The sequence below is a fragment of the Passer montanus genome, unplaced genomic scaffold (genome assembly GCF_014805655.1).
Source record: "Passer montanus isolate IOZ18808 unplaced genomic scaffold, ASM1480565v1 scaffold46, whole genome shotgun sequence".
Lineage (NCBI taxonomy): Eukaryota > Metazoa > Chordata > Aves > Passeriformes > Passeridae > Passer > Passer montanus.
The window spans coordinates 3,791,846-3,803,876 of NW_024369485.1; the positions used below are offsets into that span (position 1 = coordinate 3,791,846).

At 38.3% G+C, this 12,031-nt stretch overlaps 1 protein-coding gene across 1 annotated transcript in view; it reads right to left on the reverse strand.

Annotated features, from left to right (window-relative positions):
* Positions 1–12,031, reverse strand: part of LDAH (lipid droplet associated hydrolase) — a 113,294-nt gene that overhangs the window by 42,335 nt on the left and 58,928 nt on the right. The gene's annotated exons all lie outside the window — the stretch shown is intronic.

Sequence of the window (12,031 nt, forward strand, 5' to 3'; positions counted from 1 at the left end):
CCTCACCAGCCTTGTGTTCCAGAGCCCTTCCTAGCTCTCTTGTCCTTCTCTGGACACACTCCAGCACCTCAATGTCTTTCCTGCCATGAGGGTCCCAAAACTGAACTCGGCACTCAACTCAACACTGCGCAGTACAGGGTGACAATCACTGCCCTCGTCCTGCTGCTCACTGTGTGTCTGTGCTGGGTCACAGGTCACTAACCATTTCCCCTCAGATTATGGGGGTTTCATTCTGCTCACTGTCCATGTCTGGATACTCAGAGAACAACTGGTCAGAGTCAGGTACTGATCTGCTGGCTCTTCCTGTTTCTTCCCTCATCATTCCACACAGCTGGAATGACAGAAAATACTATCTGTGCTTTTGATTCCTTAACCAGTTGTCCCAAGGCCTTGAAGTGTCTCTTGATTGTCCTTGGGCTGCTTGTTGCAATTTCATTGCTGTCTACCTGAAGAATCAGTAATGGATAATAATCCAAGAGCTGTACCAGGTTGGGAAGAGAGGAAGCTTTCTCTTCACATCTTTAACCCGGCTCAGGGAGGCAGCAGGCTGCTGTAAGAAGTGAGTCCATTTCCTTCAGAAGGAGTCTCCTTTGAAAATGACTCGTCTTTTTTTTTCATGGTAGCAGTTTTTATGGAAGCAAGTTGTTGACTGGCAACCTCAGCAACACCTTCAAGCCAGGTGAACCATTGTTCTGGTTACTGTTCTTTCAGAGCCTCACACCTGTCACTTCAGAGAGGTGTCACACCTGGAGAGGTGGAAAAGTCCCAGAGGAGACACACTGGCTATGCCAGGCAGGAACTTGTCACCATTGCCCCCTGTCTCAAGTCACTGTGCTCAGACAGACAGAGAGCGGGCTGGGAAACCTCTGTGTTATGCATCCTTCATCATAAACTGTACTTCTTACAGAATTTTAAAAGCAGAATTTGAAAGAGTTATTTATATAAAAATAGAGAACTATTTTAATAAACCCTTCTGCTTTCCAGCTGATACTACTTTGGTTTGAGACAAAGAAAAATACCTTCTCAGGGAAATCAATCCTGGGCCTCTTTTTATTAAAGGCAACCAGCAGCTGAGGTACAGGAATGCAAAACTTTTACTAAATTACATGGTAGTTTTGTGATATTTCAGCTAGGAGCTGAACCCAAACTGTTGTGATCTAAAGCAGATTTGACCTGCGTTCCCAGGCACACTTTAATCCTTTGACATTGCAGTTTATAGATATAGGATTAGTTGCTTGGATGGCTGTACTAACCACGGAGAAAGCTGCTAAACCTTGGCAGAAAAAGCAGAAACCAAGAAAGCTGTTACCCCGTCCTGTACATTCCTGCATTTTGTAATGATCCACAAATTTGAAAGATGGAGGATAATTTTATTTAATTTCTTTTTTAAACCTTTTGCAGACAATAACAGAGAATGTAAAATTAGTATTTTTCAAACATTTATTCACTATTTCTTAACTTACTGCTGGATTCCCAAGCCATGATCTTGAAATGTGCATTTGGCTGCAGAATTGCTTAAAAGATTTAGTTCAACTTCTTTGCAACAGAAGTATGGATATGGGATTTAACCCACTTTGTTATAATGACATATATTACGATAAAAAGGCATGTCATATTTGTGTCTTGAAATAAATGAAGTAAAAATATTCAGGTAAAATTAAGGAAATGAATAATGCTCAAATGCTCACCATCAGTTAATAATTTTTGTTTTTTTTTACTTTTTAAATGCCTGAAATTTATCTATACACAGTTTACACTAGCTGAAATCAGGTAGATGGCACGGAATTATATTCAAGTTAAAATTTTCAGAATTATTATAAAACCAATTATTCTGAAAATGGAGGACACTGCCTATCATAAGCACCACGTATTGTCACAACTATGAATGACACATAAATACCATTAAATAATGGGCAAAGGTTAATGATTGTCTTATTTATGGTAACCCTCCTCATAATTAATTTAAGTTTCTTGAGATAACCATCAGTCAAAATACGTAAGTATTACAAATATTTATTTATATAGTTAAAAAAATAGTACATCTACACATATATATCTAAGTTTAGATATAACGCACAAATATTAACAATATTAGAGAGTAACATTCAGATTCACCTAATTTAAACTACGCCCAATTAAAAGTCCAGTAATATTTATTTGTTAAGCACATGGACAGGCAGAGAGCTGAGCAAGAGGAGATTCTGGAAACAGAGACTTGAGCAGATCCAGGGACTACAGAAAGTTGGCTGGTGATTTGACTGAAGGCAAACACAGCTTGTGTCCAGGAGCTGCTGAGGGCTGTACCACCAATCCTTGACTCTGCTTTGGTCAACCCACTAAAACAGTACAAGTACTCTTAAATTATACTGTAATTGTCATTATTGATGACTGTGACAATCAACAGTATTTGTACAACTGGTCAATTTATTTACCAGTTAGTCACTCATCATGCTATTGGACTGCGAGATTTCAACACTCAGGACAGCACTTAGACTAAACTTCACTATTCAAGGCATAGATGCTCTTTTGGTTAGTCACCAAGGCAGCCGCTTCTATTTCATCATTAATTTTTAACTCTACATTTTAGAGGGCTCAAACCCTGAATGATTCGAGGGACTACAATCTGAACAGTGTCTCAGAAGTTCCACATTTTGTTAAGAACCAAAAGCTAACATAACCTGCAAACTCTTCACATAACTCACGTGGGTGCCAAGGCAGCTCCTACTCCCGTGTCCAGCAGTGTGTATATATCACAGAGGGAATGAAATGGTGCATGGCCTGAGCATGCATCCAGAGAACAAACCAGCCCAGAATGTTCTGCTCTTGATTCTTTCAACACACACCACAGGAGGAAGGCGTGGGGACTTCGGGAGTTTCCCTTTTGACACTGTTTATATATTTCTGTATCTAGAGCAATCAGTCCATTAACTTCAGGAATGTATGACCTGCACAGTAAATTTTAGAACACAGATGGAAGAAAAACTACTTACTTTACAGGAAAGTGAGCTCTCAAAACAAGGAATATTAAATACTCATTCCATAACAGCATGGTATTGACCAAGGTGCTTTGTTTAGGAAGGATCTCCAGTGAATATGATTCACTTCCCATGATCACTGGTCCACATAACTATTAAAGAATAAAGTAAAGGCTTCTAGCAAGATTCTGTACATACATTCCTGTATACCCAGGCTTTCGATTGAGCTTTTATCTAAATCTATCCAAAGCAAGATGACAAAATGACAACTGACTACCTTCACAGCTTCACTGCATAAGGGCTATGTCCAGACTTGGGTTTGGATTTGCAGTAAAAGTTGCAAGTTGTTTTGTTTTGATTAAAATGAGAACAGAGTACAAAAAAGCTAAACCATTAAATTTACAATAAGTTGCTGTTTAGCACTGCACAATTTAACAGTCTCAACCACACCAGCAAAGGATTTTTGTAAAATGTTTAAATGGTTTCCTTATAAAAACACTACAAGTATGCAAATTGGATAAAGTTAAAAACACCCCCACAGTAATATTTTCCACTAGTGCCTTCTACTGAATGAGTTGAAATATATTCTTCAGCTACAATTTGAAGTTTGAGTGGGTAATACTACTTGTTTAATGGACTGGTAAATGACAGTGCTGAGAATGTAAAATCATGCTTAAAAACTGGATGCCACTTACAACCAGTACTCAAAGAAGACTCAATTTTCAGAGCCGTTAAGTCCTTCAATGGCAACAACAGGAGGTCAATGTTTTTGAAATCAGCCAGTTTTGATTACAGAAGAAATGCTGTTTGCAGACTCAGGCCCCCAGGTCTGTACCTTCTGAGCTCACACAGCCAGGGCATGGAGAGGGCTGTCACACCATGCCACCAGCTTTCAGTACAGAGAGACATTTTGCTAACAGAAATAAAATAGGAGAGAAAAGCAGTCAGGATGGAAAAAGGCAGATGCTGACCAGGAGAAAAGAGCGAGAGCCATTTCAAAGATTTTTTTTCAGAGGAAGGTCCAAGTAGATGAATACACTAATTACAGCCATGCTTTCTCAGTCCTGTCCCTTGGATCTCAATGAAGAGACCATCCCTGCCCATGACAGAACACAGATATGTTCAGATATCTCTATCAGAGCCATAAAATAAAAGACTGTGGTCCACTGAAGAAAAGACCAGAAAGTGAAACTTCCTCAGAAATAAATCACTGGCTCCCTCTGCTTTAATGGCAGAAACAGTGGTTGTTGGGGGCTCTCACTGGCTTTTGAGCAGGGAGGTTTTTGGAAAGCACTTGCTCCTGCTGCATAACCTGCTCTTGATCACCAGGATGGCAGAAATGGTTGATACAATAATCACCACCAAAAAATCACAAGGTTCAGATCCCACACCATTTATGCATTTCAGATCCCAGAAGGAACTCTGACTTCAAATCAGGGGGCAGAAGGAAGGAAACAATCCATGATGTGTTACATCAGAGTCATTGCACCATCCGGTGCTCAGTAATCAGTGCCCAAGCATGGCACTGCACCCACACAGCCAGCTCTGGAAAGAAAACAAGTGAGGAAGTTTAATTTAAAATTCCTTCAAAACCCTTCAAAAAGCAAGAGCTGCTTCTCTGTCAAAAGCAGCACTTCTTTTGATATATATTAGGTCACCCCATGTATTAGTTTGTTATTCCCCTCTTGCGTTGGCAGAAGAAAAGCTATTATCTGTCAGGTGAAACCTAGTAAATTTCTCAAAGATAACATAATGATGCACTTAACGGTAATCTACAGTCTACCCTTGACACAGAATGCCACATTAATCACACAATTTCTTCTACTCAGTATTCAGAAACCTGCAGGCAAAACAAGGAGGATCAGGGAAGTATTCTGTGCTTTATTGCCACAGCTGTGCCGAGCAGATTTCCAAGAAAACGCACAGGAAAAACCAGACAGTGTTGGCTTGGGCTGTCCTCTCCCCACAGCAGGACCTGCTGGGCTTGCCCGTTCACTTTGCTCGCTCATTAATATAATATAATACGTAAAATACAGAGTTCTACTTTAAAATCTTCAGTAATTTCTTCTTTGTCTATTTAAGATGTCATTTGGTTTCTGTACCAGTGAACTGTGTCACAGCTCAATATCAACAAATCCACAGGATTTCATGACAGCAAAAGAGCAAAAGAACGGACACAAATGACAAAACACTTTTTTTCTCCTGGTGTGAAGTCAAAACATACTGTATGCATTTTCTTCTACTTTACCCTACGGATCTCCTGTAATTCTAAACAAATGTTTGGCATATTAAAGAGGTAAGAAAACAAATATCTCAAACACAGTTAACAGAAGATCTTATAACTGTTATTTCAAAGTGCTTTATAAGAATTAAGCACCACAGAGAAGTCTTAGCATGCTTTTTATGGACAAATAAACTGAAATTTGTGATGTTAGATGACTCCACATGAAAATATACATTGCAAAAGCAGGAATATTTTAAATAACTGTATTGCAAATTACAATTCTCTGCTCTAACTGAAGGTTACTTTTCTGGATAACCACACTGTTTCTGTAAAACAAAATGGTAAAACATTGTAAATAACCAACATTTTGTAGGAAAGTTTGTATTTTTTGTTACAATTAATGTCATGGTGGCTTAGTTCACTAGTGGCTGCTTAGGGCAAGACAATCTTCTGTTAACATCTTCTATGGACCCCTCCCAACATACAGGGTCTATAGGACAGGGCAGAGGAATGTGCATTTGATTTCAAAGTTTCCTTCAAAATTTTCTACATTTCCTGTTTCTTAGTGTCCAAATCTTCCCTTTGTGTCCTGGCATCAGATACATTCTATTTTTTTCTTTCCAGACTCCTAATTTCATTATATAATTTCTGTGAGATTGATAGAAGGAAAGATTTTTAAATTTTCTACAAAATGTCTTCTTCTATGAGGCGCATAACATGCTCCCTGAAGAGCTGAATTTGTTTTCCAAAGCAATGTACAGTTAGTATATGCAACTCTGTGAGCATGCTGGTAAAACTAAGTAACACTCTTAAATTCTCTGACTGGCTGAAGGAACTCTTGCTCCCTAAGAAAAACAGACTTTTTGAGTGTCACCAACATTATCATGTTCATGCTTGTGAGCTCAACTTCATTAAGGATATTTGAATTTTCTTAGGTTAAGAACAAACTGAATCAAGGATCCAGGATTGATCACAGGACCTTCTGGTAGAATTCCCACAGGCATAATGAGGATCCAACTAGGGACTGAGTTCTTGAAGGGAATCAACACATGCAGGGCTGTGAAGGCACATGGAGGACGCACAGACACTCAAACAGGCAGAAATTCTCTCCGTGTCTGAAGAAATTACTCTTCAGCAGAACCATCTGATGCCATCCTCAAACATACAACGACCCAGTTATTGTTTTCATGTAGGTGAGAGTACAGCAGTGTAAATGCAACAGGACAGCAGCAGAGAGCAATGATCCTAAGGATGAACATGATTTACTGGGTCAGGATGCTATTTTCCTTTTACATAGACACATATGCACCCAAACAATATCACCAAAGATATAAAACATGAGTACGTAAAATCAAATGGATTTTTAAGGACTGAGCATAAAAGCATGTAAGCAGTCCACAGATCCATTTCCCACATAAACTTTGGATTCAATTTTGCTTGACAACTTCAGTGCCTTTACCTCTAAGTCATCAGGCCTTGGCATTGCCTTGGGCCTGTGCCAAGTCCAACATATGCACACACACACGTGCACATACCCAGGTACATGCTTCTAATTTTTCCCTGAATAAATACAGCAATACTAGAGATCCCCATCCAGCACTCTGGTTACATGAATATTAATGACATCTTATGCTAAAAGAGCAAATTCATAAATACAGTAAAGCATGCATACATGCACAGAGCTGAGCTGTGCCAGAAGAGCAGTATGACAAACAGTTCTCTTTGTCAGTACAGCAATAACCTGAGCTTTGTTGGTGCAGAGGCACTCATTATTGACTAGCCAGCATGGGTTTTTTTTTTCACCTTGTATGTCTCCTGTAAATAGAAAGAGGTGAAACCAGCACAAAAAATGTTATCTCCTTACATGTGATAAAACCCATGTTTTCCAGTCTACATCGTCACCTCAGTACTGGTAAGTGAAACCGGGCTAGGGCCGGTGCTCCAAGATCAACAACTTTAGTATGTTCTCTGGCAGGATTCTGGTCAAAGCCAGCTGGACATCTGGGCACAGGTTAGAAAACAGCGTAGGCCAGGGAATCTTCTAAATACAGGATGTGAAGCAATCCAGTTTGGGTCTTGGAAGGCTTCATGCCTGGAATCCAAGCTGTATTTTGCCACTTGCTGTCAGGAGCCACAGGGTGGCTTTTTTGTATGTTTTATACAAAAAAGGAATTTAAATACAATTCTTAACATATTTACCTCAATCAGTCAGAAATACCTTGGCCTTTTCAGTGATATTTAATAATCAGTTTTGTCTACATGAAATTCTAAACGCACTGGGGCAATCTTGGCAAGTATATAAAGATCTCCCCTCTGTTATCAAGGGATCATTCATCAGATGCTCAGCAAGGAAAGAACGGCCCATCACTAACTCTGTATGTTTACAAACACAGATATTAAAGGTATCTGCTGAAATTGCACCATGAAATGGTGGGAAAATAACTGAGAATAAACCTTTGCCCTTTCAGAGTCCATCTTGGTTCAGTGTTATCTAAGTTCACTACTGGTTCTAAACTGAGGTGCTTGAGATAGGAGTTAAATCACCCAAAACTCCCAACTGAAGTCAGTCACGGACAGATCCTCAAAAAATATAAATTATTTCCCCTAATTACAGAGGACCAACAATTTCTAACTAGGAGCTTCATCATATAGAACAAAATGAGACTCCTCCTCCAGGGAGAAGCAGCAGCAGCACACTTCTGAACAGTATTTTGAGGGAAACAAAATGCTACCACTGAGCAGTATCTGAGCAAGTGTTCTCTAAAGAGGCCCATCCACAGCAGTGTGTGATCTCTAGCACTGAAAACACTGTAAATACACTGGTGCCTCTTAACATGGCAATGTAAGAAGAACAGAATGTATTACTTACTTTTGTAAAAACTGAAAATATGCAGTAATTACGATATCAGGTAAATGTTTGAAGATTTGATCTTCACATTGCAGATAGGCAGTATAAGACAAGAAGCCACAGGTATTTCATACTGACTGTCACTACCTCTTTTGTAGCTAGACTGCAGTTTCCATGGACATGGTGCTATAGTACATGCCAAACCACCTTTCTGAGATACAACTTAGGTGTCTGTTTTATAATGTTTAAGGTAATTTTCCTAAGCAGAAGTTCAGAAAATATGTGCCCACTACCAAAAGCCCAAAACAACACCCACATTGACCCCATTCCTGAACTGGAAAGTGGTGGTAAAATAATGAAGTTAAGTTAAATTTGGTATTTTAATTATTCAGCTCACAGAACAAACTCAGAAGCTACTATTATTTTTAAATATGCCCAGTAAAAATAATCTAAAGCATGAATGAGTAGCAAAAATCCTGGCAACTAATACAGTGGTAAAGACATGTGGGAGATGCAAGTTTGCAATATGATATGGTGCAGAAAGCAAACAACAGCGAAGCACTGCAACTTCACGTTACACACAGTGAGGAAACACAATCACAAATGCCAGAGGAAGCTCTGCCTCTGGGAGATAATGCACATTGCATCCTGTGCTCTACATCCTAAATGGAAAGATTTCAACCAAGAGTGAGCCACAAATACAGCCTAAAATTAACAAGGGGCTGAGATGATAAAATTTCTGGAAGAAGTTATATATAGAGAAAAAAACATGAATTGTACAAGAAAATGGGAGCAAAAATGTAATGGGGTGGAGAATCATACTTACACAAATTTTTAAGGGCTATAAATGCAAAGGATACTCAATAATATTCTGGGTGGAATAAGTGACATAAGTAAATGTGATGGAAAGAAATGAAAAAATCTAAAATGCTAAAGCAGGTATCAGGAGTCTGTACTGACACAAATTTTTATGCTGCATCAAGGTATAGTGTCCCAGCTGTAGAACTGTTACCAGCAGGAATGGTGCAAGAAAGAGAAATGCCCCCTTACATGGACATACAGACAGCCTGGACTTCCCAAACCAGAACATTGTGTCAGGGAGCTTAAAAACTAGTTAACATAAATCCTGAAACTAGTTAACATAAATCCTGATGATGTTACTTATATATTCAACTTTTCTCATGCAAGTACATTGTCCTGGGACTGCATATTACAGATGTTGACTAAATGAATGATGAAAAGCAAATGTGTTGACTTAAAAAGTGAGGGTTCCCCCCCCCGCTTCCTTCTTTCTTGTAAATATTTAACAGATTCAAAAATTAAAAATGTATTTATGTTTCAGTTATACAGCAAGCTGGCAGAATGTCTGCAGAGTGGTTATGCTCAGGAAAGAAATATATCTCTTCAGGAGGAGAAAACCAATTAGACATTATTCTTCAAGCTTTCACCCTTCCTCAAAAAAAAAAGAAAAAATTGGGAAAAAAGTGAAGTTGAAAACACCATGGAAAAAATACTTAAAATTCAAAGTATTCTGAACTTTTCAACACTCCAGCACAAGATTATCATTAAACCCAGTCCACAACCATTCTTCCCATCAAGCTGTAAGAAATCCTCCAGCACCCAATGATATATTTTATGATGCTTTGGAAAAAGATCCAAACCCCCAAAACTGATGATACAGCATAGGATGAGAAGATGGCAAACTAACAACACTATCACTCTCATGGGCCCCCTTTTCTAATATGGAACTCATTAAATTAAAATATTTTTAAAAGCCCAGGAAAGGATTTTTTTTCAGCCTAGAGAAAATGCTACTGAAACAAAACACAGAGATCAGTGTTGATGGAGAATTCCTTTGTGATTTCAAATACTCAATGAATTTTACTGTGAGAATGTAAACAAGGTTTACAGTGTTATAGGGAACACTGCATATACTCTCTACCTGTGGTCATTTTTTACTGCTTCCAAGGAAGGCAGATGAAGGCATCACCTGATGATGAGGGCACAGAAGCTGTACTTAACATCAGGACAAAAAATATTTGGGGACTATGGAAAAGACCATAAACAGCTTAGGTATAATAACAACAACAACAACAATAATAATAACAATAATAATAATAACAACAACAACAACAATAGTAATAATATATACAAACATATGTATACATATATATATATATACATACACATACACACACACACACACACACACACACACTATATGGTGCAAATCTACAGCCACCGTAACAGATGTACTCTCTTAGCTTTCTTTACAGTCCTTTCCATTAACTACTCACATCCTAAGCTCAGGCTGGCTGTGTGACAAGGGCTGTTTCCTGCCCAAGTGCTGTTTTCCATTCACCTTTGATGTCAAGGATGTCTCTGCCTCTTGGTGTCTGATGCACACTCCTTTTTTCAGAATTAACTTTATGTCTTTATAGTTAAAACTACTTAAAGCATACTCAAATAGCCTGGGATATTCAATTCAGCCTGAGGAAGAGACCGCTCTTGTTTCTGTTTCATCATAGGTACAGCCCATGCAGACCCTTCTCACCTCCAAAAAACTTCATCACTATTACTGACCTTAAGGGAGGTGGTCAACTTAGACAGGTCTCTATCATTCTGATTTATAAAAGAGAGAACTTCAGAGACTACAACAGGCTGGCTTCAGGACAACACAAATTCATATAACCACATATCCCATGGTTTCAGCTACTCCTATCTGGACCTATGCATGAAGTACCAGCTATGTCAGCTCTTCAGGAAATGGTGTATATAGGTATATACTTCCTGGAAGGTTTCTCTAAGAAAAAACACACATATAAATCTTCCTGAAAACCTCAGAAATGTGTTGTTTCCCAACATTTCAACAGCACTAACTTCTTTCAAGATACAAGGTAATGAAAGATACAGGCCACACTGAGACCCATCTTGTGAAACTGGGCATAATCCTCACAACTTCACAATGTTTTATAATGGTATCAACTGTTGCAAAATATAAAGTCATACTTGGATTTTTTTTAGAGGAATTAAGTGGTATGGGCAATGCTGACCTTAGTGGTATCAGACAAAGTCACTATTTGCAAATGGCACAAATGTAAGCCAAGCAACAGTTAAGTAAATCTAAGGAAACTTCCTTTTTGTGTAAGCTGGTTCATATTTCCTGACCATAAGGTTTTTTGGTATCTTCTTTTTAAAGTGTTCAAATGTAATAAAATGGATCACAACAAATTGAACTTTTATGTTATTTAACTTATTGTTTCTTACATTCAATATATCCAATATTATCATATAAATGATACAACATCTGAATTTGATCAACTATTTTAAAATATATATAATCCATGCATTTTTTCAAATGGATTCAAAACTTTTGTTTATTTTTTCACTTTTTTCTTTCAGCTTCTACCTGATGATACATATAGCACGTAAAATTTGCATCTGTTTAAAATATTCTACAGTGATCACATGGTTTTTCCATGTCCTGGCACCTTTTTTATTTAACATACATTATCCAATTTTATTTGAAGTACACCTATAAGACCCCAAGCCTCCAGTGCTTCCTGGCAGTTCCACTTGGATGGAAACGAAATTCAAGGACCAGCATTTTTGTTAATGTATTTGTATTTCAAACCGTGATCTCCAGTGTAATGACAAATACAGTGCTGGGTACAATGATTACATCCTTAGGTATGTGGATCTGAATGTCATTTGCACCAAGGTGAGGTGTGACTAAATTTATGTCTACTTTAAGGCCACTTTCCACTTGACTTAGCATAAATTTGATTCTGAGCCTTATGTGCTGGAGTCCTGCATCCAAACTCATTGGATTCTCCATATGAAGAGTCCTGGTAAAACATGAATCACCATCAGGCTTCTACAGTGTTAACTTTGTGCAGGATTATTAGGAGAATACTACAAGTTGCTCTGCAGAGTTTAATTATAAAAGAACTGAAATGGGACAAAGGCAACTGAGGATAAGCA